Source organism: Schistocerca americana, chromosome 8, assembly GCF_021461395.2.
Source record: "Schistocerca americana isolate TAMUIC-IGC-003095 chromosome 8, iqSchAmer2.1, whole genome shotgun sequence".
Lineage (NCBI taxonomy): Eukaryota > Metazoa > Arthropoda > Insecta > Orthoptera > Acrididae > Schistocerca > Schistocerca americana.
Genome location: NC_060126.1, coordinates 201,728,676 through 201,753,985, shown reverse-complemented (window position 1 = coordinate 201,753,985; position 25,310 = coordinate 201,728,676). Strand labels below are relative to the sequence as shown.

General features: G+C 45.1%; 1 protein-coding gene across 2 annotated transcripts in view; it reads left to right on the top strand.

Moving 5' to 3' along the window:
- Positions 1-25,310, top strand: part of LOC124545264 — a 73,260-nt gene that overhangs the window by 33,760 nt on the left and 14,190 nt on the right. The window lies entirely within an intron of this gene.

Genomic DNA, 25,310 nt, shown 5'->3' with positions numbered 1-25,310 from the left:
AGTCCAGACCAGTATCCATCGATTCCTGTTTGTTGACTTTGGGAACTTCCCCAAGAGGTTGATTCCAATCTGGTGGAATGGAACTGTTGTAGGCAGATGCCCTGAAGGTAAATGGAGCACATACTTCTGTCTTTGGTATCAACATATTGCCTAACTGATAGGCAGAGAACTTGTCAGTGATACCTACATCTAATTCTGACGTGAATCCATGGTGACCAGATGCTGAAGTTCCATGGAAATATTTCATGATATCTTGCTGTAGATGAACTGAGATAGTCCACCTCATTGGACATTAATCCCTCACATACTATTTTCTGTTTATTAATTGAAATTCTTCTTCGGCTGAGCCCACCTCCTCCAATGTGTCTACACTGCTATGCTGGATCTTCCTTCTGTTCACTAGCAGTGTCATTTAATGCATTGATGACTGAGATTTCATCCAACCTGCTGTTTTCTGCCAAAGGATTCCTTGAAAGGCAGTCGATGTCCTTAGGTATGCATCTGATTTCGTATACCATACTCTTGAAGCCCCAGTACCCATCTCACCACTCTACCTGACAGATCTGTGAGGCTAGTCGCCAGCATGGAAAGCGGTGATCCATCGCAGCAGTGAATGATTTGCCAAATAAATACAGCTGGAATTTGTTGATTTCCCAGACAACTGCAGGGCATTCTTTCTTGGTTGTAGAGTAGTTCATCTTAGACGTGGAGAGTGCTCTGGAAGCAAAAGCTATCACCACTTCAGCACTACCTGAATTTGCACTAGAACTGCACCTATCCTATAACCATTAGTGTCAGTTTGAAATTCTGTCTCAGTGCTCTTGTCATACAATATTAGAACTGAAGAGGGTATAAGTGTTTTCTCAAGGACAAGGAAAAGTTTTTCTTGCACCTCATTCCAGGAAAATTTGGCATCTCCTTGCAGTATTTCTTACAAGGGACATGCCTTGGTGCAGAAGTTCTTTATGAATTCTTAATAGTACAACCACATTCCTAGAAAACTCTCATCACAAATGTGCCGATGAATTGGAAAACCTGTGACTTGCATTATTTTCTGTGAATGGGGATTGACTCCATCACCATTAACGAGGCACTCCAAGATTTTTATTTCTTGGATGACAAAGAGGCACTTTTTTGGCTTCAGGCAGAGGTCCCCAGTCTGAACACGAGACAGCTGGCTTAAATGTTCTTGAAATGTCTTTGAAAAATGACAAAGTCGTCCAGAGCATTACATAGTCCAAATGATGTAACTTTGAACTCGTAGAGGCCGTCAGCTGTAATGGAGGCAGTCATTTCCCGTTCAGTCTCCTGAGCCACGATTTGCCCTTAACCTGTCTTCATGCCCACAGCTGAGAAATACTTTTCCCATTTCAAGCAGTCTAGGGTGTCATCAATGCACGACAATGGGCAGATTTCTTAATTTTTTTTCCTCAAGATTTTAGTCAATCATTAATAACTGACACAGAAATGCCTTGTGGCATCCCTCTTCTTCATAAGGATGACAGAAGAGGACCAGGGACACACTGAATGTTCAATGACATCATCTTGAAGCATCCTCTCCGCTTCTTTCGAATTATATGTTGTTCAGCCAATGATACCCTACATGAGTATTGGCTAATTGGTGGGTGATCCCGTGTTAATAAGCTGTTTTACCATGGTTTGCTTACTCCGTCTTTTCTCCAATCTGTATTTGAAAGCACTCAAAAACTGTTTCAGAACGGCTAGTACTCGATGACATTGTTCCTTGATCAGGCCAGATCCAATTGACAGTTCAATGGTAGCTTCCTCCACTGCGTTATCTCTAATACTAGCAGAGCACAATTCTTCGTTGCCACTGAGGTGCCATCCAGGGTTGATTTGGCTGTTCCTACACACGTTTTTAGGCACAAATTGTGACTGCTCATGAAAGTCAGTGATACAGAGCTCTCCTTGATCACTTGCAATGCTTGTAATCTCACCTGCCATCTCTTTTAGGCAACACTCGGACGAATGTGGTTAAAGTTTTAAAGTTCTGTGCCCTGTCAAATGTTTTTACAAAGTTTTTGGGGAGAGGATTTTAATTTGCTCACTGTGTGACAAGCTCGCCCATATTTTATGTAAGTAGCCAGCCAATAACAATTTCCTGTGACATTCTTGTTGCTATGTTTCCCCTTTCCTTAGGTTTTACTTTCTTATGTAGCATTTTCCTTCTTTTCCTGCTTTCTTTGAGTGTGTGCTTTAGTTTTCTTAGGTCTGTCCACATTCGTTCCTTTTAATGTGTGTCAGGGCGCTGATGACCTCGATATTGAGAGCCCATAAGACCCAACACACCACCACCACCACCACCACCACCACCACCACCACTGTAATCTCACTGGTATGTAGATTTCATTTGCAAGCCTGAATAGCATTTTGTAATTGATAAAAGCTTCACAATTTAATTGAACATTCTGATTGACAACTGGAACTCATTTCATTGATTACTGCAGAATAATGTCTTCAATGGCAAACAACTGCCAAGAGCAGACTTTGTTATGGCTTCATGTTGAAATAGCTTCAGCCATCTGCAGTTCTTATCTCCCACAGTCTGTGACTGCTTGTGATGTCTGCAAGAAGTCACACATGAGGACAGCATCATGACTACATTCTGTCGAAACGAAATATTCCAAAGACTGTGTTCTGTCATTGATAGTTGTTCTTGCTATACATATTCCTGTTGGGTGGACGTATTTCCAATTTGTGAACTTCAGCACAATCACTTTTATATCACGGAACATAGTCTTCTTTAGCTGGTGACGGTAACCATTCTTCATTAAATAATAAGAAGAAGAAGCTGCCTGAGTCATCTAGCAGTTGGACAGTTTGAGATTGAGACAGTTTGAGATTTACTGATATATTGGTAACTGTCATCCAAGGAGACGTTTCACTTGTGGTGGTCTCACCTCCATAGATTGTCACTTCGTTGAATTTGGTGGCCGGACAAGTGGCTGGTATGTCTGCATGATTGTGTGATCCCATTCAGGGTATGGCAATTAGCTTTGTCCCATTGGTTGCCTGAAATTGTCCACAGTTGACTGGTGTGAATAGGACTCATCTGCTGGTTGATATCTTGCGGCATAATAGTTGTCAAACAGTCTTCTTTCTCTGTAGTAGCGTATAACATGTGTGAGGCATGGACAACAGAAACATACCAATGTGTTGTCCTCTATCCTCCAAATGTCTGTTCTTGTGTGTGGCATTACACTTGGAAAAGGAATTGGTCATACCCTCATTGGTTGGATGCTGGATTTTCATTTGATGGCAGGGGCATATGTTCAAGTTGGCAGAGACCTCACTTCATAGCATACTCAACTAGTGGTGGATATTATTGCTAAAGATTCATACACCACTTCTTCAGCAGTCTCTATTACTTCCTGACGCATCCCGCAAGGGGGCTCACCAGTCTTTGGCGAGTTTATGCTTGGCTACCATGGGGCTCCAGCCTTTGCAGCATCTTTTCCCCTCCGTGCTGCATGTCTATCCTCTTGTTATTCTTTTTCCCCTACTTTGGGAAACATGTCTAGGATGTTCTTGGGAAGATGTTCTGCAATTTCGGTAGCCTGACATCAGAACAGTCCCTCCACGTTTTTCTTTCTTCATTCTTCTTCTCCTCTCCTCCTTCTGATTCAGCATTTGAGGTTCCTCTTTTCCTTCTTCCTCCTTGTGTACTCCTGAAGGCTGGCACACACGTCTGATGCATAAGAGGTGACTGGGTAAAGTGTAATTCCCAGCCCCAAGATGACAGGTGGTGTTCGCACGTACCCATGGTACAGGCCAGGCCCAGCAAAGAATGATTGTCTGAGTTGTTACCTTCTAAAGTTGCTAATTGATCCCTCTGTCAGGTGTTCGGGAGGTGTGACCAATCACCTAAGGCAGGTGCAGCCCCCTCTGAGTCGGGGGTGTGGGTGGGGGGGGGGGGGGGTCTCCAGTTAGAAGGAGTGTGCAATCGTAGACGCTGGCAATCATGGGGGATTTTCTCGCAATGAACCAATCATCTTCTTCACAGCCTACGTCTACTAAAAGTAAACAAAATGAGGCTAACGGTTCAAAGAATCTCTCGTCTGCACTACGGTTCCTCATGGTTTCATGTTCTGAAGACGGTCAGTCCTTTGCAATGGTAAATTTATTTGTTATTCAGAAAGCTGTTGATGCAGTTGCTGGTCCTGTAAAATCATGCTCTCATTTATGCAGTGGCACTTCACTTTTGGGGACTACTTCTGATTCTCAAGCACAATTGCTTGCCACTTTGCCCCTCCACGGCTATCCTGTTCATGTCATGGCCCATCAAACACTGCATTCTTCGCTTGGTGTTTACACTAGGCTGCTTGATGGTCTGACTGAGACAGAAATCCGATGTTACCTCTGATTAGGACGTCATTGCAGTCCATCGGGTGAAGAAAAAGGTAGATGCGTCCGTAGTACCCATGTGCAGTCTTTCGCTCACACTCGATAGAGTAGTACTTTCCTCAAAGATCAAAGCAGGTTATGAAGTTATCACAGTCAGACCGTACATTCTGAACCTGGTGCGCTGCTACCAGTGTCATTGTTACAACCACATTCGAATGTCCTGTCGACACCTGGCCAAATATGTAACGTATGGTCGGGATGCTCATGAGGGCGATTATTCTCCTCCTCCTCCTTGCTGTACCAATTGCAATGGCAACCATACCGCATCGTCCCAAGATTGCCACGTGTATGTCGATGAGCGAGCCGTCAAGGGCAATTGTCCACCACCTTCTTGCTGCAGTATCAATAGCAATGGCAAGACTGCAGCCTCCTCCTGAGATTGTCCTGTGTATCTTGATTAGCGGGCCAACCAGGAGATCCTGCTGAAGGAAAAAGTCCTGTAGCCAGTAGCTCCCAAGTTGTCGGCTAGTCGGAAACCCTGCATTCTACCATCTGGCACTCACTGTACTGCTCTGCTACATCTCGCTCCACGAAGGACATGGCCACACAGACATGTGACCTCAACTTAAGTGCCATGATTGTAGAATTGCCCAGAGTCATGGTAGCATCCCTGTCTCCTCCTCCAGCTGTGCAACAAGCCACGAAACTGTTCCTTCACAGGTCTGTCACCTGCTACACAACCGGCAGGCTGGAAAGGACAGAAGGCATACTCCCGCAAAGATTTTTTTACGTCCTTCCAGCCAACAAACATCTGAGTCTTCTTCTACCAACTAAGAGATGCTCCAGGAAGTCAAACAAAGGCAAACAGTCTTCTCCTTCCCCGACTCAGAGATCCTCTTCAGCAGTGTTGCCATGTCATACCTTCACCCGGCTGACTTCTGTCACTGGTGTGCAGTGCCATCCGTTTTTCTGCCCTGGACTCCGCAGACCGACAGAGGGAGAATGCCGACGCCCCTATAGATCTCATGAAGCAGGATCCTCCAGCCTCTGCATCCGGTAGCAGAGTGTCTTTGAAGACTTTCACTGGGCAGCCACCGAGGTGACACCCCTTCATTTCTTACCTCCTCCTCTCTCCTCATTGTGACTCTCCTCCCATGGAACATTTGCAGCCTTAGATCCAAGATGCCTCCAGGAAACAAAATTGCTTCCTCACGACTTCTTTGAGCTTTCGCATTTCTATCTGGTCTGCTTTGACCTTCCCTCCAAGGACAGCATTCAATCTCATGGGGAAGTCACGCTGCTCATCCAGTGCTGACATTCACAGTCAGACCATCTCCCTGACTACCCGACTTCTAGCTCTTGCAGTCCACATTTTCCTTCTTCACTTCACCTTTTCCCTTTGTACCATTTATGTCCCTCCATCATTCGATGTCACCAGGACAGACTTCCTCCAGCTTATTGAGCAACTCGCTCACCCCTTTTTTGCTGCTCAATGACTTTAATGCACACCATCTCCTTTGGGGCTGTCTTTGAACCTGTCAAAGAGGTGGCCTCTCAACTGACCTCACTCAACTCAACCTCATCTGCCTTAACACTGGAGCACCCACATTCCTTTCAGATTCCATGCACACCTATTCCCATTTGGACCTCTCCTTCTGCACTGGCCAGCTTGCCCAACATTTCGAGTGGTGGCTTCTCGCTGAGACTCGACCGTTTCACACGTGCTGTCCGTTATCTGCCTCCTACCCCTCCTACATGCACACCCAATTGGCAGCTTTCTTAGGCCAACTGGAGGCTTCACTCCTCCCTGGCGACCCTCAACGAACAAAATTTCCACAGTTGTGATGACCAGGTAGAATATTTTACAAACATTATCCTTACCGCTGCAGAACACTCCAGTCCTCGCACTTCCTCTTTACCATGCTGTGTCTCGGTCCTGTGGTGGGTTGAGGTGTGCTGCAACACAATTGACACTCGGAGTCATGCTCTCCACATCGTCCCATGATGGCAAACTGCATTCATTATAATCATTTGCGCGCACAACGCCCTCGCATTCTTCGAGATAGCATAACAGCTAGCTGGATTTCATTCCCTAGTTCTTTTAACATTCCCACTCCCTCTTCCATCGTGTGGGCCAACCTTTGACAGCTCTTGGCTCTGTTGCCCAATTTCTGGCCTGACCGTAGCAGATGATGTCATAGTGGACCCATTTTGACCTATCCTTTTGCACTGCCCAGCTTGCCCATCATCTTGAGTGGTCCGTTCTTTCTGTCACCCACTCAAGCGACCATTTCCCATGTGCTCTCTGTTTGCTGACTTCTACCCCACCTGTGTGCACACCCAAATGGCAGCTTACTACAGCTGACTGGCAGCTTTACTCCTCCCTGGCGACTTTGAAGAACAAGATTTCCCCAGTCGTGATGACCAGATGGACTATCCATCAACGTTATCCTTACTGCTGCAGAACATTCAATTCCTCACACTTCCTCTTTACCATGTCATGTCCCAGTCCCTTGGCGGACGGACTGAAGCATGCCGCAGTACAATTCATGCACGGAGATGTGCTCTCAGTGTTTTTAACCATCATCCTATGATGCCAAGCTGCATTCCATTATAAACAGATGCGTAAAAAGTGTCGTCGCGTTCTTTGGGATAGCAAACGGGCTAGCTGGATTTCATTCACTAGTTCATTTAAAGGTTACATTCCTTCCTCTGTCGTGTGGGCCAACCTCCGACAGCTTTCTGGGACCAAGATCCATTCCCCCATTTCTGGCCTCACAGTCGCAGATGATGCCATCATGGACCCTATTGCCATCTCCAACACCTTGGCCCACCATTTTGCAGAAGTTTCGAGCTCTGCCTTCCTCCATCGGAAACGAGCAGAGGAGGCTCGGGCGATATCCTTCTCTTCTCCGAATCGTGAGTACTACATTGTCACCTTTACTATGAGGGAGCTTGACCATGCTCTCAGTTCATCCCATCCTCCGCCCCTGAGCTGGACGCCATCCACATTCAGATGTTGCAGCATCTTTCTCTTGCGGGCAAGCACTTTCTACTTAACATGTACAGCCGCATCTGAGCAGAGGGTATATTTCCCAGACGCTTGCGTGAAGCCACCATTATACCCATACCTTAGCCCAGTAAGGACAAGAACCTCCCTTCTGGCTACCGCCCCATCTCTTACCAGTTGCATATGCAAGGTGATGGAACATATGATTCATGCCCGGCTGGTATGGTGACTCGAGCACAGCATTCTGCTGACCATCTCATTTCTTTGTCCACCCATGTCATGAATGGTTTTCTGCAGAAATTCCAGACTGTGGCCATGTTTTTCGATTTGGAGAAGGCGTACTTCATCTGCTGAAGAACTGGTATTCTCCGTGCTCTTTACGCGTGGGGCTTCGGTGGCCACCTGCCCTGTTTCCTTCAGGCATTTTTACAAGTTCGAGTTTTCAAGGTGCATGTGGGTTCTGCCTTGTCGGACACCTTCATCCAGGAAAACTGTGTGCCTCAAGGTTGCATCCTGAGTGTCGTCCTATTTGCTATCACTATTGACCCTATCATGGCCTGTCTCCCACATGTTATCTCCGGCTCCCCCATTGTTGATGATTTTGCCATCCATTGCAATTCTCCACAGACCAGTCTCACTGAACGGCATCTTCAGTGGTGTTTTGATTGTCTTTACTCCTGGAGTATCGACAATAGCTTTCACTTTTCCACTGACTAAACCATCTGTATGAATTTCTGGCGACACAAGTGGTTCCTCCTACCATCTTTACATCTTGGGGCTGTTGCCCTTTCATTCTTTGAAACTACGAAATTCCTTGGGCTCTCTTGGTCCTCCCATGTTTCTTACCTGGCAGCCCGCTGTACACAGTTCCTCAGTGTCCTACGTGTCCTGAATGGTATTTCCTGGGGTGCCAATCGAACCATCCACCTCTCTTTATACCGATCCCTTGTCCATTTGAAACTCAACTATGGGTGCTTCGTTTAAGCGTCTGCACGTCCATCCCTCTTAAAGCCGTCTCAACACTACCCACCATCGTGGCATCCGTTTGGCCACGGGCGACTTTTACCCTAGCCTGGTTGAGAGTCTGTATGCTGAAGCTGCTGAACTACCGCTGTCCTACCGCCGTGACTTTCTCCTCAGCAGGTATACATCCGTTTGTCTTCCATGCGTGGTCACCCATCCTATGCTTCCTTCTTTGATGATTCCTTTGATTGTTAGTATGGGGCTTGTCCATCTTCTCTGCTACCTCCTGGAGTCTGCCTTCGGCACTTGGTATAGCAGCTTAACTTCACACTACCTGCACCTTTCCCCGTGGGTGTGCACTCATCACCTTGGCTTCATGAAGCGGCCAATGTTGTTCATTCGCTTTTTGAGGTCACTACTCCTGACTCAGTCTATTGCCTTCAGTTTCCTGACTTTCGCATGGAGCGTCGCGATAGTACCTTTTTATACACAGATGGCTCTTGGACTGACTGTGGGGTTGGGTGTGCCTTCGTCATTGGCACCCGTGTCTTCCGATATCAGCTTCCGGCACACTTCTCAGTATTTAAAGCCGAGCTCTTCGCCTTGTATCAGGCCACAGAATACATCTGGCGACACAATCTTTTGAATTGTGTCCTCTGCTCAGTCAGTGCCCTTCAAAGTCTATGTGCACTGTTCACCGCCCATCTCTTAGTGCAGTGGGTCCAGGAAAACTGTCAACTGCTCATGCTTGGTGGAACCAGTGTGATATTTCTGTGGGTTCCTGGTTATGTTGGTCTGCTAAGATACGAGGCTGCTGCCAAAGCTGCAGTCCTCATACCCCAGCCAGCGAATACCTATATTCCCTCTGATGATCTCTGTGTTGCCATCTGTCAGGAGGTCAGGGTGTATATGGCCCGGGACATCTGGGAGATACGGGAAAAACCCGGGAATTTTTTCATCTGGGACAAACCCGGGAATTTTTTAGAATTCCTGGATTTTTCATTGTTTTTGATTTTAGTTAAAGTTTTGTAGGTTTGACATGTAAGATCTGATACGCTGGCAAAGAACTTTAGTCCACTACTGCTCAATAATACTGCATAAATCAGAGAATAACACCTAAATAAAAATTTAGTTGCATAGAAAATGGGTAATTTACACAATGCACAGACCAGAGTGCCGACACCGAAAAGTGTCAAAAGGCTTTAGGTCGAAGATTATGCAGTACGTCCGTAACAACTAACGTGCATTCGATGTGCGTGACGTCACAATTGTTTACATGTCTAACAGATCACCAGAAAATATTACGAATATTGGCTTGAGATGCGTTACTTTCAAAGTAAATTTCCACGCAACATGATTTATGTTACATGTGAGAAGGTGCAGTGAATTTCTTAAATCACAGGGCATTATAACTCTCATTCAAAACGTAACACTTTGAGGATCAGCCATTTGAAAAATGTTGGGCCCAGAAGATAAGTCATTTATCCCACTATTTAAAATTTTACCGGCACATTTATATTTGATATGACTTAACGTGTAACACACGCTAAAAAAAGACCGAGCTTCAAGTTAGTTTTCATATTTAATGTTGTTCTTTCATAGATAAAAAATTATGCAATCGATGGCAAGAAGTGTAATTGACCTTCAAAAAAATGTGCATAATGTGTTACTGAGCAATGTCACAAATCTCTTCATGCCAGAAAACTTCGACTTCTCTACGCGACTGATAATCATTTTGGCACGATTTTTATTGCCAAATTAGAGCCTGATAGTAGGCCTACGGACTTCCTATCATTGTAGGACTAATAACAGTGGATGCCAATAGACGATGCAATTCTCGTTCGTACATACACTTCTACTTACGAGTTAACCGGTGTAGAAACGCACTTTGCTGAGTTGAGCGAGCTCGGACTATCTTCGTAACGTACGCGCCGCGGCCTGTCTTTCTCGCAGGCCTCGTGCTCTGAATAACTGCCGTCATTCGCTAGCGAGATCAGGTGACATGAGCTATGACTGGCTGACAAAAGTACATCGCTCAACGTAATCTCTATTTTAGAGTGTCGGAAGCTAGCGTGCTGTAATTTGTGGAATTTGTGTATATACTTTCGCAATATGAAAATAAACTCTGTGCATATTGTCTCGCATCAAACAACTTTCCAAATGCATTGTTTTTCCTGGGTTTCGTTTCCTAAAGTGCTGGGACGTCCTCCGCCGGTATAAGACCTTTCCGATTCAAAGGACTGATAGGTTTTACAACTCCGAGGAAAAGTGTACTGTTACTTAACACGGATGTATTTTCACCCGCTTTATACTTAATTTCATCCGGGAGAAATTGCATTTTTAACCATGAAATCTGGGATCTATTTTTTTTTGTCCACGTAGACACCCTGGAGGTGGTCTCCCTTTGGCGTCGCCAATGGTCCTCCCTTCACAGAAATGAGCTCCGGCTCGTTAAGCCTCTCCCAGCAGCTTGGACGACCACCTCTCGTCCCTCCCACTGGGAGAAGGTTATTTTAACTCGGTTGCATATCGGGCACTGCCTTTTTACCAATTGCCATTTGCTAAGTGGCGCTACCCCACCACTTTGTCCACATTGCACTCAAGTTTTAACTGTCTGCCATTTCCTGATGGAATTCCATTTTTTAACCTTTTACATTTCCGTTTAGGTTTGCCGTGTGAGTTATCAGCTGTTTTTAGCAAATGACACACGGGCTGTCGACCGCGTTTAACTTTTTATCCACCATTACAATATGGTGAAGGCCATTTAATTTTTAGTTTTGGACTTCTGTTTCTGTATGGTGTCTTTTTATTAGCCTTTTTTCCATGTGCCTCTTTTTAGCTGTCTTCTATTCTGTCAATTGGGACTGATGTATAGTCATTTAACTCCTCTCTGTGTTCGTGTTCTATAGTTTGGATTTGGCGCCTTTACAGGTGAACCACACTTCCCTAAAATTCTCCCAAAACCCAAAGCTGACCATTCACCTTCCCTGCTGCAATCCTTTCTTGCTCATTCCATTTCGTATCGCTTTGCAGTGTTACGCCTAGATATTTAATCGACATGACTGTTTCAAGACGCACACTATTAATGCTGTATTGGAACATTATGGGCTTGTTTTTCGTACTCGTCAGCGTTAACTTACGTTTTTCTACATTTGGAGCCAGCTGCTATCATCACATCAACTAGCAATTATATCAAAGTCATCTTGTATCTTCCTATAGTCACTCAACGATGACACCTTCCCATACGCCACGACATCATCAGCAATCAGCTGCAGACTGCTGCTTACCCTGCCCACCAGACCATTTCCAGCCAGGGAGCTCGCCGCTCTTTTACAGGTTCATGCTTGGCTACCACGGGGCCCCAGCCTTTGCAGCATCTTCCATGCCGCATGTCTGTCCTCTTACTGTTCCTTTTCCCCTCCCTTGGGGAACATGTCTTGTTTGTTTTTGAGAATGTGTTCCGCATTTTCAGTAGCTGACATCAGAACAGTCTCACCACTGTTTTTTGTTCCTTTTTTTCTTTCTTCATTTCTCCTTCTGTTATCCTTCCTCCGCTTCAGCGTTTGAGGTTCCACTTTTCCTTCTTCCTCCCTGTGCCATTCTAAAGGTCAGCCCATGTGTGTGATGCATAACAGGCGACTGGATAATGCATAATTCCTAGCCCCATGTCGACAGGTAGGGTTCGCACATACCCTCTGGTACAGGCCAGGCCCAGGGAGGGGTGATTGCCTCAGCTGCTACCTTCCCAAATTGCCGAATGGTCTCTCTGTCAGGCGCCTCGGAGGTGTGACCTGAGGTGTGAACAATCACGTAAGGTGGGTGAGCCCACCTCTGAGGGAGCTCCCAGTTGGAAGGAGTACGCCATCGGAGATGCTGGCAATTATGGGGGACTTTCTCGCAATGAGCCAATCATTGTCGTCGCAGTCAGCATCTACCAAACATCAACGGAATGAAACTTCTGATTCAAAGACCCTCGCAGCAGCACCACGGTTCCTCATGGTTTCACGTTCTGAAGATGGTCTGTCCTTTGCAATGGTAAATCCATTTCTTATTTAGAAAGGTGTTGATGTAATTGCCGGCTCTGTGAAATCCTGCTCTCGTTTATGCAATGGGATTTTGCTTTTGAGACTACATATGATTTGTAAGCACAATAACAGCTTGCGGCTTCAGTCCTCCACGGCTATCCTGTTCATGTCGAAGCCCATAGAACTCTAAATTCTTCCTGTGGTGTTATTTACAATAGGCTGCTTGATGGTCCGACCAAGGCAGACATCCAATTGTACCTTTCTGATCAGGGTGTCATTGCAGTCCATCAGGTGATGAAAAAGGTAGATGCATCCTTAGTGCCCACACGCATTCTTCTTACCACTTTTGATAGAGTGGTGCTTCTGTCCTAGATCAAAGCAGGTTATGAAGTTACCACAGTCCAACCGTACATTCTGAACCCGATGTGCTGCTACCAGTTTCATCGTTTGAACTACACTCGAATGTCCTGTTGACACTTGGCCAAATGTGTAACCTGTGATAGGGATGCTCACGAGGGCAATTGTCCACCTCCTTCTCCCTGCTGTGTCAACTGCAGTGGCAACCATGCTGCCTCCTCTCGAGATTGTTCCATGTATCTCAATGAGTAGGCTGTCCAGGAGATCTGGGTAAAGGAAAAAAATGCTTTACCCTGTTGCTCGCAAGTTATTGGCTAGTCACAAACCCTGTGTTCTACCATCTGGCACTTACAGTATTGTTCTTGTTACATTTCTCTCCACGAAGAATATGGCCACGCAGACATGTGATCTTAAATTTAGCACTGCAGTTCTGAAATGTCATCGTAATATCGGTGTCTCCTGCCCAAGCTGTGCAACAAGCCACCAAACTTTCGCCTCAAGGGTGAAGTCACCTGCTACACAACTGGCAGGCTGGAAAGGGCAGAAATAATACTCCCGCACATACTTCCTACATCTCTGTAGCCAACAAACATCTGAGTCTTCTTCTGCCAACCGGAAAGGCTCAAAGAAGTCAAACAAAGGCAAACAGTCTTCTTCTTCACTGCCTCGGAGATCCTCTTTGACGGTATCGCTACGTGATACCCTTGCACGGCCGACCTCCATGTCACTGGTGCACACCACCAATCGTTTTTCTTCCCTGAACTCCACAGATTGACAGATGGAGAATGCTGATATCTCTGTAGGTCTCATGGAGAAGAATCTTGCAGCCTCTGCTCCCTGTAGCAGTGAGTTTTTGAAGGCTGGCACTCTGTAGGTGCTGAGATGACACCCCTTCATTTTTCTCCTCTCCTCTTTCCTCGTTATGACTCTCCTTCAATGGAAAGTTCACGGTTTTTGCTCCAACAAAGAGGATTTGCGACTGCTCTTAGAATCGCAGTGTCTGCTTGTTCTCTGCCTCCAGGAAACAAACTTGCAACTTCACAACCGCTTTGAGCTCTTGCATTTCTTCCTGGTCCATTTGACCTTCCCTCGCGAGGACAGCATTCAATCTCATGGGGGAGATGTGCTACTCATACGGGATGACATTCATAGTCAACCCATCTCCCTTCCTACCAGTCTTCAAGCTGTTGCAGTTCACCTTTTCCTTCCTCACTTGACCTTTCCCCTTTGTACCGTTTACATCCCTCCATCATTCGATGTCACCAGGGCAGACTTCCTCCAGCTTATCGGGCAACTACCTCACCCCTTTTTGCTGCTCAGTGACTTTAATGTGCTCCATCCCCTTGGGGTTCTCCCGGAACCTGTCAAAGAGGTGCCCTCTTGGCTGACCTTAATCAACTTAACCTCTTCTGGCTCAACACAGGTGCACCCACATTCCTTTCAGACTCCTTGCACATCTATTCCCATTTGGACCTATCCTTCTGCACTGCCCAGCTTACCCAGCATCTTGAGTGGTCCATTGTCTCTAATACATACACGAGCAACCATTTCTCATGTGCTATCCTTTTGCTGACTCCTACCGCACCTACGTGCACACCCAAATGGCGGCTTACTAAGGCCAACTGGAGGCTTCACTCCTCCCTGGCGACCTTCGACGAACATCATTTCCACAGTTGTGATGACCAGGTAGAATATTTTACAAATGTTATCCTTACCGCTGCAGAACACTCCATTCCTCGCACTTCGTCTTTACCCTGCTGTGTGCTGGTCCTGTGGTGGGTTGAACTGTGCCGCAACGCAATTCGCACGCGAAGTCATGCTCTCCACATCGTCCCATGATGGCAAGCTGCATTCATTATAATCACTTGCATGCACAACGTCGTCACATTCTTCGGTATAGCATAAAAGCTAGCTGGATTTCATTCACTAGTTCTTTTAGCAGTTCCACTCCCTCTTCCATCGTGTGGACCCCCCTCCAACGGCTATCTGGGACCAAAATCTGTTCTCCAATTTTGGCCTGACAGTAGCAGATGATGTCATAGTGGACCCTGTTGCTATCTCCACTGCCTTGGGCCTCCATTTTATGGAGATTTCAAGCTCCTCCCAATATCGCCCAGCCTTCCTCCATCAGAAACAAGTGGATGAGGCTCAGGCGATAGCCTTCTCTTCTCAGAATCATAAGTGCTACAGTGCTGCCTTTACTATGAGGGAGCTAGATCATGCTCTTAATTGATCCTGATTCTCCTCCCCAGGACCAGACGATGTTCAAATACAGATGTTGCACCACCTTTCTCCAGCAGGCAAGGACTTTTTCCTTCATACATACAACCGAATCTGGGCAGAGTACGCATTTCCCGAACGCTGGTGTGAAGCCACTGTCATACCCGTACCTAAGTGCAGTAAGGATGAACACCTTCCTTCTAAGCTACTGCCCCATTTCTCTTACCAGCTGTGTTTACACGGTGATTGAACATATGATTCATGACCAGCTGGTATGGTGGCTCGAGTCTCGCAATTTCCTAACCACTGCACAGTGTAGACTTTGAGTGCACCATTCTGCAGTTGACCATCTCGTCACTTTGTCCACCCATGGTTTTCTGCGGAAATCCCAGACTGTGGCCATGTTTATCAATTTGGAGAAAGCCTATGACACATTCTGGAGGACTGGTATCCTCTGTACTCTCTTTGCATGGGGCTTTTGTGGCCGCATGCCCCGTTTTCTTCAGGAGTTTTTAATGTATGTGTGGGTTCTGCCTTGTCGGACACATTTGTCCAGGAAAATGGTGTGCCTCAGGGTTCTGTCCTGAGTGCCATCCTCTTTGTTATTGCCATTGCCCTATAATGGCTTGTCTTCTGCCGGGCATATCCAACCCCCGTTTCATTGATGATTTTGTGATCTATTGCAGTCCTTCACAGACTTGTCGCATTGAGTGGCATCTTCAGCAATGTCTTGATCGTCTTTACTCAAGGAGCATCAACTACGGCTTTCGTCAACTACGGCTTTCATTTTTCCACTGACAAAACAGTTTGTATTAATTTCTGGCAGTGCAATTGGTTTCTTCCACCATCTTTGCACCTTGGGCCCGTTGCTCTTCCATTTGTTGAAACTACGAAATTCTGGGGGCTCATGCTCGATATGAAACTTTCTTGGCCCTCCCATGTGTCTTTGCTGGCAGCCTGCTATATTTGGTCCCTCTATGTCTTACGTGTCCTCAGTGGTACTTCCTGGGCAGCAAATCAAACCGCCCTCCTCCGTTTGTTCCGGTCCCTTGTCCATTCGAAACTAGATTATGGGTGTTTTATTCATGCATCTGCATGTCCATCCCATTTACACCGTCTCAATACTATCCACCACCGTGGCATCCATTTGGTTGCTGGCACCGTTTACACTAACCCAGTTGATAACCTGTTTGTAGAAGCTGATGAACTACTGCTGTTCTACCACTGTGACTTTCTTTTCAGCAGATATGCATGCAGTTTGTCTACCATGCATGGCCACCAATCCTACACCTCCTTCTCTGATGACTCCTTTGATTGCCAGTAAGGGGCTCGTACCTCTCCCTGTTACCTCCTGGAGTTCACTTTCTGCTCGTGCTCTGGCAGCTTAACTTCGCACTACCTGCCACTTTCCCAGTGCATGTGAACGCTTCACCATCTTGGCTTCGTGTGGTGGCCCATGTTCATCTTGGCCTGTATTCACTTCCTAAGGACACTACTCCAGCCTCACTCTATCACCTTCAGTTTCACGACCTTCCGCACAACTTCACGATAGTACCTTCGTGTACACTGATGGCTCTCAAACTGACCGTGGTGTCAGATGTGCCTTATTCATTGGTACCGACAAGTTTCAGTATCAGCTTCCGGAACACTGCTCAGTGTTTACTCCTGAGCTCATTGCTCTGTATCAGGCCAGGCGACACAGGCTTTTCAATTGAGTCATCTGCTCCGACTCTTCCAGTGCCCTTCAAAGTATCTGTATGGTGTACACTGTCCATCCATTAGTACAACAGGTCCAGGAAAGTTGTCTCTTGCTCACTCTTGATGGAGCCACTGTGATGTTTATGTGGGTTTCTATTCACTTCAGTGTGACAGGGAACGAGGCCACTGATGCTGCTACCAAGGCTGCAGTCCTCGTACCTCAGCCCATTAGTTCTTACATTCCCACCAATGATGTCTGTGTTGCTGTCTGTCAGCAGGTGGTGCCACTTTGGCGTCACCACTGGTCCTCCCTTCACAGGAACAAGCTCCTAGTGGCTTGAACTATCTCCTCTCGGCCATCTCGCCATGAGATCATTATTTTAGATAGGTTGCATATCAGGCACTGTCTTTTTACCTTTTGTTAAGTGGTGCTCCCCAACCACTCTGCTCATTGCCCTCAACCTTTGACGGTTCACCATTTACTGATGGAATGCCCTTTTTTTTAACCACTTACATTCCAATTTATGTTTACCGTCTGTGTTATCGGCCGTTTTAGCGAACGATGCGTGGGAGGTCGACCGTGTTTTACTTTTTATCCATCGTACCAATATGGTGAAAGACATTTAAACTTCAGTCCAGGCCTCCTTTTGTCTACGGCATAATTTATAGACCTTTCTCAATGTCCCTGGTTTTAGCTGTCTTCTCTACTGTCGATTGGGATTAACGTGCATTCATTTTTAACTCCTTTTTTGTCTTTGTGTTCTACAGTTCTGGCATGGGAGCGTACGATCCTAGTTGTTTTTACACCCTAAAACAAAACAAAACAAAACAAAACCAGATCATGTATGTATATAGAAAATAACAGCAGTCCTATCACACTTCTCTGGGGCACTCCTGACAATACCCTTGTCTCTGATGAACACTGAGATTTTATCAACTTGTCCATGTTACTAGTTTACGTGTGGTAGTGGGGAGAGTGAAGGCACCGGTCGGATGCAGAGGGGTGCATCTCCTGTCATATAATGTGTCCCGAGGGCTTCCACCTGCTGTCTGGGTAGGGCAACTCTCCCACCTGCACCCTTTTACCCCCCTCTCACTTCTCGTTGCTTCTAACTCTTGGGTTTCTTGGGTTTTGGTACAGTCATAATCATAGGAATTTGTCTTTTGTGTCCTTCCTTTCTGGTTACTATTCCCATCTTGACACACGAAGGATTGAGGGACTGATGAGCTCATAGCTTGGCATCTTTAATCCCATCAGTCCATCCATCCACCAGGGATTTTTTTGCTAACTTCCACCATAGAAATTTGGCTGTCCGATACAACCTTTTGGCTGATTACCCTCTGGTTCTCTGACGAGATCTTCTGCTTCTGTGCGTGCGCTTTCTCAAACAGTCTTTCGAGGACTTTCAGTATTCAAATTGATACCTTTGCGGTCCTGAATAACTCGGTCACCCTCTTGACCAACAGCTTTAGCTCCTCCCATGAAGATACCTTGGTCACCATCTTAGGCCAATCTATTGTTCCCATCCCCTCACAGGCAATGATGAAAGTACCTTTCAAATCTAGGGCCTGGACTTGCATTCTCTCCAGTCTTCTCAAAGAGAGCCATCTGAACGAGCTCCACCTGCAGCAAGGTTATGTTGACCAGTGGATATCCCTGTTGAACAACTAGTATCTTGAAAACTGAGACTGTTGTACTATAGGCATTTTCCTTATTTCATGCCTGTTTTTTTCTGAGTTTATCTTGATAATTGGGAGTATTAGACTTCTCCCTTGTTCTCTTGTTCTCTGTCTTAGAGGTAGAAGGCTTCTGATGAACCCTTTCACTCTGAGACAGTCTTTCTTTCTTGGGGCTCTTGGGTTCAAGACCTTTCAGATCCCATCATATATGCTTAGGAGGCCATTCTTTACCTTCCTTTTCTTTTTGTCTGTGAGGTGTTTCCTCCTCTAAGCCTCAGACAAGGATATGACCTTGACCTGGTCTGATTCCTCAGGAACAGTTTCCACTTCATGCGCTGGTCTACCATCCAGTCAAACTGCAAAAATGGACTCATCAAGTTTCATTTTCTGTGTTCTCCATTTTGCTACCACGAGGATTAGGGTTTTATTCGGTCAATACCACAGAACCCCATGGGGTGTAAGGCTAGTTACTCGGGGGGGGGGGGGGGGGGGGGGGCAGCATCACCCGGCATTCCTGAAGCTCCACGAATGGCTAGAGTTGTGTTGTGAAACTACTGTAGGCTATCATAAGTACAGCATAGGCTACTGTAGTTTTGGTTGCAGCCTTGGTCAATTAAGGTCATACCCACATTGCCTGTACATTAGCGTGTTGCATACCTATTGGGCACTACCTGATATTGATTCCTTTGTTTACATGTGCAGTCAGTGACTTACTAATTTCCCACAGAAACCAAAAATGGTGAACCGTTTGGAAAGTAAATAAGGATATATAAAGAGCTGCATAACCTACGGAATATTTTTGTTCTACATAGTCATCAGGTCTGTTCTTAAAAATAAACAGTATTTACAGCAAAATTGAAATTGTCAATGTTTAATGCAAGTTTTATTAAAAAATCATTGATTTGTAATGAGAAAAATAATGTGATTTATCGTATAGCGCTATGAAATGCAGTTTCCTCAAAAAAAGATAAAATTAAAAAGAAACACACAGGAAAAATATATCAAACATTGCTTCAATATTTTGTTGAACTTATATAAAACATGTTTGTGTTATTCATAAAAAAACTTATACATTTATCAATAATAATAGGAAACTCTTGCCTTCAATCACGATGAAGAACATAGTATTGAGAGCAAAATAACAACAGTGATTATATAGATCTTTTTATGTTTGTGCCTGTAAACTGTGCTTTTTGCTTCAGAAGTAAGTAGGCTTATGTTATATAAAAGCACAGAAATTATGCAATAAACTAATTTATATTACTTTAAAATGTTCTTAAGGGTGTAAAATACACAATGGAGTAACATTGAATGATCTGCAGTTCTAATTATGTACAAAAGAAACAACCAGACAACAAATAGAGAAGTCATTAGAAACCAGTATATCAGTAATCCTGCCATTTACTGTATCCTTTGTGTAGTATTCCAAAACTACCAATCTGTAGTTTTCGTAGAGTGCATCTCTATTAATGACACCTTCCCCTGTGTCACGCACCTCGCAGCTCTATTGCACCACTCCTTGGGTCTAGTATGTGGGGAAAATGGAGGAGGTCTATGTATGTGGTTAAGGATCGGTGAGGTTCACAAAAACAGGTAGAGTTCGGAAAAAGTCACCCATAATCCCAGATCAGGGGAGACTTACCGGATGAGATGGAGAGGATTAAAGGTTATACTAAGAAGAAATATGAAATTGGACAAAGACATAAATATCAGTATTAGGGACAGCGAAAGGGGACTTAGAATTGTTGGAAGGATTCTGGAAAAATGCACTGTATCTGTAAAGTAAATTGCATACAAGACACTAGAGTGACCTATTCTAGAATGTTTCACTGTGTGGAGTGCATATCAAGCAGTTATGACAATAGAGGTTGAATAAATCCACATATGCACTGCTAATATCATAACAGATCTGTATAGACCATATATAAATGTAACAGAAATGCTCAGTGAATTAAATGGGAAGAAAGATCGCTTAGTTCTCACAAAAGCCTATTGTTTAAACTTAGAGAAAGTGTATTTGAAGAAAACTGTGTGACAACATATGCAAATGGAGTAGGTGCGATGTACTCTGCAGTGTGTGTGTGTGTGTGTGTGTGTGTGTGTGTGTGTGCGTAGATGCAGATGCTACTCAGAAGTCAGGAACAGGTAGGCAGAATTGCAAAGGTTCAAAACTAGAGTATCGCAGCAAAATATTATAATTTGACCTCTTATTTTTTGCTTTAATGTTCAGTAAAGTAGTGGTCAAGGTTGGAAGAAGCATAAATTTTATTATTCCAATGCACACACATAATATTCAGAAAACACACACAAGAACAAGAATTTTAAAAAAACCATAGAAATTAATGGCAAAGAACATATAAAGCAGCAGAGCCATAGATTCACATTTATAACACTTACACTAGAATCAGTGCCCAATAAAAGAGCTTCATGCTATCAGTCCACATTTGTTATTTATTTGATGATGTCTTGTTCTAGCAGGTGACTTAGTTAACATCAGTGAGCATCTGCCCCCCTAATAATCTGTTCCAGTATAACATGACCTGAGACTATCTTTTCTCTAATAAAGTGATGTCTTATATTAATATATTTTGTCCTTACACTATAGCCACTTGTTTTGTATAAGTCATATGCACCTTTGCTATCCTAGTAAATTTTAATGGGGTCACTTTCAGGGCATGGAGATATTTTGTTGTTTAATCTCTGTAACCAGAGTGCCTCTTGACAAACAGAGGCTGATGCCCTGTGTTAAGCTGTAGTAGTTGATAAAGCTACAGTAAGATGTTTCTTATTGCTCCAGAAATTACATCTCCTTGTGATTTAAACAGAAAACCAGCGATGTCCCTGTTCCGCCTCCTTTCCGGGCACCTCTGCGTACACCCCCGTGGTGCGTTCCTCGCCCTTGCCTTCGGCTAGACTTGGCACAGGGCTTGAAGGACTCAGTCCCTCCAGAGGCCTTCCGCCGCCGCTTTTATTCCATCCTGGCCACGTATCAGGGCTCTGGCATTGTTTACACCGACGGCTCGATGGTTGCTGGTCGAGTCGGTTATGCGCTCACTCTAGGGGACCATTCCGAACAACGTTCCTTGCCGGCTGGCTGCAGCGTTTACACTGCTGAGCTGGTCGCCATCTTTCGAGCCCTAGAGTATATCCGCTCCTGCTCAGGTGAGTCCGTTATCTGTAGCGATTCCCTGAGCAGTTTAAGAGCACTCGACCAGTGTTTTCCTCGTTCCCGTCTGGTGATGGCTATCCATGAGTCCTTGCATACTCTTGCGCGTTGCGGCCGCTCTGCGGTCTTCGTGTGGACCCCAGGCCATGTTGGGATCCCCGGCAACGAGAATGTTGACCGGCTGGCGAAAGAGGCGACTAGTGCACCATCTCTGGATGTTGGCCTCCCGGAGACAGATTTGCGAGCGTTCCTGCGCCGCAAAATTCTGGCCCTTTGGGACACTGAATGGCGCGGCCTGCCTTCACGCAACAAACTTCGGGCCATCAAGGGGGCTACCGGTGTGTGGCGCTCCTCCTTGCGGGTCTCTCGCAAGGAGTCTGTTGTCCTCTGCCGGCTGCGCATTGGGCACACTCGGCTTACGCACGGCCACTTATTGCGCCGTGAGGACGCGCCTCTATGTCGCTGCGGCTCCGTTTTATCCGTGGTTCATGTTTTATTGGAGTGTCCGTTTTTAGCTGCGCTCAGGCAGTCGTTCGCACTGCCTGACTCGCTCCCTGCCCTTTTCACAGATGACTCGGCTATGGCTGACTTAGTTTTACGTTTTATTCGGGCAGGGGGTTTTTATTCTTTAATCTGAGTGTTTCTGTTTTTATCTTATTGTTTTGTGTTGATTCTGGCCTTTGGCCTCCGGTTTTAAACTGATTTTTTAATGTGTTTCAAGTGGTTGGCTTTTCCTTTTTTATTTCTCTGGTCGGCCAACCACCGTCACACTCTGTGTGCTTTTAGTTCGTTTTGTCTGGTCTTTGTCTCAGTTTCTCTTGTTCAGTGTCGTCTGTGCTCTATTCTGTTACTCGTATTTTATTCTCTGTGGGTGTTTTTTTAGTACTTGGACAAAGGGACCGATGACCGTAGCAGTCTGGTCCCTTTAATCCCCCAAACCAACCAACCAACCAACCAGAAAACCAGTGACTGACTTCCTGTTCCCTTTGTCTCGTGCCGGCCGCGCTTCAGTCTGGAACCGCGCGACTGCCACGGTCGCTGGTTCGAATCCTGCCTTGGGCATGGATGTTTGTGATGTCCTTAGGTTAGTAAGTTTAATTAGTTCTAAGTTCTAGGGGACTGATGACCTCTGATGTTAAGTCCCATAGTACTCAGAGCCATCTGAACCTTTGTCTCGTGCCCTGTCTGTCTCCTGTGATGTTTTGGTTCTCCTCCCTAGAAAACTACAGCTTCAAGTCCATAATATCTTCCAAGTACCTCGTGATTCTTTTAAATGCCTGCTAGTGAGCCACACTTGAATCTTCATTGAAGTGACGTACACTATAATTGCATATGCGAGGTCAAGTCTGGTTCCCAAACTGCCTATAGCTTCTCTGTAGGGTACATTTCTCGTGGCTCTCTTTGTCTGTCTTTGGGCTCATATCGTATGAATACTTGAGTGTTGTCAAAATGTGTTGATACTAAATGGCTATCCTTCACGCTGTATTTATTTAATATTTGTTCTGTATAAGGAGATTGATCCACCCATAATAGTCCCAATTTATAGTTCCTTGTTATTTATTTTGATGCCCGCAAAATTTGACACTTCTCCTAGCTCTTTTAAATTACAGTGGGCTGTCAAATAGCGGAGATACTGAGTCGTGACAGGCATAACAAAAAGATTCACACAATTAAAGCTTTCGGCCATTAAGGCCTTTGTCAGTAGTAGACACACACACACACACACACACACACACACACACACACACACAAATCACGCATGTGCAACTTGCACGCACGTCTGCAGTCTCAGAGAACTGAAACCACACTGCAAGCAGCAGCACCAGTGCATGATGGGAGTGGCGACTGGGTGGGGGTAAGGAGGAGGCTGGGACAGGGAGGGGAGGGATAGTATGGTGGGAGTGGTGGACAGAGAGGTGTTGCAGTTTAGACGGAGGGCAGGAGAGAAGATGTGGAGGGGGGAGGGGGTAAGTAGCAGAAAGGAGAAAAATAAAAAGAAAGTAAAATACTGGGTGTGGTGGTAAAATGACGGCTGTGTAGTGCTGGATGGTTGAGGACAGTGACTAATAAAGGTTTAGGCCAGGATTGTTAGGGAATGTAGGATGTATTGCAGGGAAAGTTCCCACCTGCGCAGTTGCGCAATTCAGAAAAGCTGGTGTTGGTGGGAAGGATCCATATGGCACAGGCTGTGAAGCAATCATCGAGATGAGGGATATCATGTTTGGCAGCGTGTTCAGCAACAGGATGGTCCACTTGTTTTTTGGCCACAGTTTGTCGGTGGCCGTTCATGCGGACAGACAGCTTGTTGGTTGTCATGCCTACATAGAATGCAGCACAGTGGTTGCACCTTAGCTTGTAAATCACATGACTGGAGTAGGTGGTGGTAGGAGGATGTATGCGACAGGTCTTGCATCTAGGTCTATTACAGGGGTATGAGCCATGAGGTAAGGGATTGGGAGCAGGGGTTGTGTAAGGATGGACGAGTATATTGTGTAGGTTCGGTGGACAGCAGAATACCACGGTAGGAGGGGTGGGAAGGATAGTGGGGAGGACATTTCTCATTTCAGGGCACGACGAGAGGTAATCGAAACCCTGGCGGAGAATGTGAGACTGCAGACATGTGTGAAAGTTGCGTCTGTGTGTGTGTGTGTGTGTGTGTGTGTGTGTGTGTGTGTGTGTGTGTGTGTGTGTACTGCTGACAAAGGCCTTAATGGCCAAAAGCTTTAATTGTGTGAATCTTTTTGTTGTGCTTATCGCGACTCGGGAGCATCTTCACTATATGGTGAGTAGCAACTTTTCTTCTCTGGTATTGTTACATTCCATCCTGGATTTTCCATTGTTTAATTAAACTGTTTCTTATTTCAGAAGTAGCCACTATAACTGTTAATACATTTATCCACTGTGAGACAGGATGGTAAGTGCCTTCGTGGAAAAATGTTTGCAATTGCCTACAGAACCACAATTTTACCCAGATGTGCACTTCTTCGCTCAAAGCAAATTGACAGCCATAAACATCTTTCTTCAGGACTTCAAAAATATGAGACTGTACAGAGAATGTGTAAGTGATTCCCAGTGAAACTTCAGCAGCATACTCGAAACATCCTTGGCAACATGTGGACAGTTCCCAGATGAAATAATAAACAGTTTACTTACTCAACCCACCATCCTCTTACAAATTGCTCTTTGAGTTTATTTTTGAACATTTACTTCTCTTGTGGGTTGTTACTGAAAATAACTAAACCAGATACCTTAATGAACTGGAGTGGATCATTAGGATAGAAGTCTCTTCATAGTTTAAACCCTTTTTTATGTACATCCCTTAACTATTAGCTGTGCTTTGTATCTAAAAATGTCTGTTTTGAGATTCTTTTTAGTTTTGAAAAACTACTTGTTGTCTGTTGGCCTTATATCTGAGAATTAAATTGTCTGAAGTCAGTTGTCGCTCTTTACTTTGGAAAGTATCTTCTAATGATGTCAGATCTGAATTATGTGTGTCTGTAGAGTAATAGGTCATGTGATCATTCATATTTATCAGTTTCAAAAATTCTTGTTCATCTTACGAGCACTTAACTTTGCTGTGAGACTGCCAAATTTTTATTTGCTTGTGTTGAATTTGAATCCTCTAATCTGCTTCAGTAAGCTGAAATACATCTTGCATTGTCATTATTCTCATTAGTAATGGGTTCAGATTCAACCATTTATGATTCATTTTTCATAATATCGGGCTTCCAGCTCCTGAGACTTTTTGGGTACTGTTACGTCATCATTCTTCTGAATAGTATTTTCTTTAAATATCACATCTCTCAATGCAATGATATTTCCACTC